Genomic DNA, 3,143 nt, shown 5'->3' on the forward strand with positions numbered 1-3,143 from the left:
AAAATCAAAGGTTTATGACTGAATATGCAATTTAACCTTAATGCATTTGGCTCCATATTACTATAGCTCGAAGAGTGCTTTAGTGTTTTTTGCATCTTCATGGTTAGGTAGAAATGTAGAATGAAGTAGAAGTTTTAAATTGTTGCATTGCATAGAATAAAAAGAATATTTAAATGGAAATGAAGAATGATAAAAGTTGATGGAGATCAATGTAAAAAGTGTGGCTAAAATAGAAAAATTGGGCTTTTACCTCTGACTTAGGTAAACATTTTACTGGACCAATGAGAATGGTCTAATAGAAAACCACATATCAAAATCAAATTGAATGATTTATAGCATATACATAAAGTCATTTGGAATATCCCTCTAACTGAGAGTCTGTTGTTTCTTTGTATTTGTGCAGGCCAGGTGATCAACTAAGATACTAAACACCGTCATGTGAACACCTTGGGTGAAGGGATAATTTTGGCTCGTGAAACACAAGAATCAGGAAAAGCTCTTCAAATGCTTAATTTGTGGATAGATATTTCCAATAAATTGAAAAACGAAGTAGCCCTTAAGTATGCCTAAGACTCTAATATCAGTTAGGGAGTTCTAAAGATTGAAAGCCAAAAAATAGCATGGTAAATGTCAAAGTATTCTGACATGTGAAGGCTTCTAAGTATTCAGACATGTGAAGACTTTGAAAAGTATAAACTGTCACCTGCTTAAATTTTGAATGGCCCATTTAAAGCCAAGTCCTGTAATCAGTAGAGCTTTATGCTTCATGCTGATGTTTTTCAAATTTTAGGGATGTTTATATCCCAGAGTTGTTTCTCAAGATGTAAGAGACCTACAAGAATTGATAAATGCAGTATTTCACTTTGAAGTAGTATCCAAAGAGACAGAATAGCAGTAAAATAATTGGTTGAGGAACTATGAATGTGCATCTCTCTCTCAGACAAATAAAGAAATGGAATTGGTGTTCAGAGCATGAAGAAAGAGCAAAGAAGAGCTAGAAATGGTGTTGAACTAGGCCAAGGAGGTTATATCCTCCACACACTTCGTGATCTTCAGTTGGATTGCAACCGGAGTATAAGTCTTGTAACTCTTATTTTTCTTTAGATTGTACCTTATATACAAAGCCATGGAAATTTCTGATTTGTTTGAATGCAGGCTTGCAGCGGAGGGGCTGCAGCCTGATGAGACATTGCTTAGAGCATACAATGCATTGGTTAGATCTTGGTATATGTTTGATGTGGCCATTGATGTTTCGTTCCAAATGAAGAAGTGCTGGCCCATATCTTCACCTAAAATTTTCTCATGAATCGATTTTTTAAGCATGCCAAAATGGAGCCCTAATGATTACACCTATGCCATTGTGATTGAAGCACTCTGCAGGACTAGTGATATGGAAGAAGTTGTTCATGTTTTTCAGGAGATGGAGGAACTTGGGGTTACCCCTAGAGCTTTTGCTTGAACAGAACATATTGAAGGGCTTTGCACCCATCAGAGGTCAGATTTGGGATAAAAAAGTGCTACAAGCATGGAAAGGGGCATCTGCCTCTATTGATGCATATGCTTATGCTGCTGTCATTTGTGGGTTCTGTGACAAGGTATGGTGCATTGATCCATAGGCATTGCAAGAATTGAAATTTTCTATAAGCTTAATTATATGATGTAAAAGGGTATATAAAGTTAGTAATTATGTGATTGTTGGCTTGATTCTTCAATGATTGTGTAACATGGGCATGCCTTTCGAAGCATTGTGTTTATTTGAAGAATTGAAGGGATGAAGAATTTTTCCTGATGAGCTTCTATACAATATTGTGGTGGATGTTTTGTGTAAACAGGGGAAAGTGGAAGAAGCCAAGACATGAAAGGTAAGCATATGGATTTAGATATTAAGCACTATATGACCTTGATTTAAGGATACTATTTCCTTGGAAAAGTTTTTATTGCCTTGAATCTATTTGAGCAAATGAAGGAAAAGGGGTTCAAGCCTGACATTGTTGTTTATGATGCACATACTGGCGGGGTTTTCTAGAAATGGCTTCACATCCACGGAATGTGACCCTTTGGATTATATGGAGGCACAGGGTTTGAAACCAAACTCTGTTACACATAACATGATTATTGAAGGTTTTTGTAAAGGTGAAGGTGGAGGAAGCTGAGGAACTGCCAATAAGTTTGGAATATAAGAGTGTGGATAACTATTCTGCAAAGATTAATGGATACTGTGTAGCCAACCATACAAGTGAGGCCTTTAAACTTCTTGTTAGGCTGTCAAAGCTAGTCCTCAGCTAAGAAGTTTGGAATATAAGAGTGTGGATAACTATTCTGCAAAGATTAATGGATACTGTGTAGCCAACCATACAAGTGAGGCCTTTAAACTTTTTGTTAGGCTGTCAAAGCTAGGGGTTTTAATTAAAAAAATGTTCATGTGCTGAACTACTGAGTAACCTTTGCTTGGAAAGTGTCTACAATAGACCTTCAAGGTGCATTGGTGCTTGAGACAATGTTGGCATTGAATACTTATCAAAAAAAAAAAATACTAAACACCGTCAATATTAATAATTTTATTATATTTATAGTGTGCAGTAAGAAAATTAGTAAAAAATAATGTATCCACTTGGCATTCTCTATTGAGTACAACTCATTTAAATTGTTTTATTATTTTGATAAATACTCAAAAGTCTTAGACGAAGTATGAGACTTAACTCTTAAGCTGAATTTTTTTCCTTTTTTTGTTTTTGATAGCAATTTTCCCCTCTTATTTTTGAGTCCATTTTGTTGTTGTTCAATTTTAGTGATAAAATTTATATTTTACTTTTTAGTAATTTGTCCATCTCATTATCCTATTATTAATAGGATTTAAAATTTAAAGTTGCCATGGTGTGGCAGGGCTGTTACTCGACCTCATACAAATCATAAAACTCATGACCCATGAATTTAGCAGTACATGAGTATATCAAATGTCAGAAATATAGAGCAAAAAAGAAAAAGAGTTGAAAAAAAGAAGTAATTCCAATTACCTCTCTTCTTCAGCTTGGAAGGCACTGCTTCAGCTGTCACTGTCTCACCCCACAGCCTTGACTACATTCTGCCACCGGTCAGGGGAAAGTTTATCATGTAATGGTAGTGCTTTTTCAAGCCTTTTGTTC

The 3,143-nt window shown here is 35.4% G+C and overlaps 1 pseudogene; it reads left to right on the forward strand.

The window, feature by feature from the left end:
• The first annotated feature begins 439 nt into the window (after nt 1-439).
• On the forward strand, nt 440-2,520 carry LOC136062783 (pentatricopeptide repeat-containing protein At2g26790, mitochondrial-like; annotated as a pseudogene).
• The last annotated feature ends 623 nt before the right edge of the window (nt 2,521-3,143 follow it).

Source organism: Quercus suber, unplaced genomic scaffold, assembly GCF_002906115.3.
Source record: "Quercus suber isolate HL8 unplaced genomic scaffold, Cork oak 2.0 scaffold_452, whole genome shotgun sequence".
Taxonomy (NCBI): domain Eukaryota; kingdom Viridiplantae; phylum Streptophyta; class Magnoliopsida; order Fagales; family Fagaceae; genus Quercus; species Quercus suber.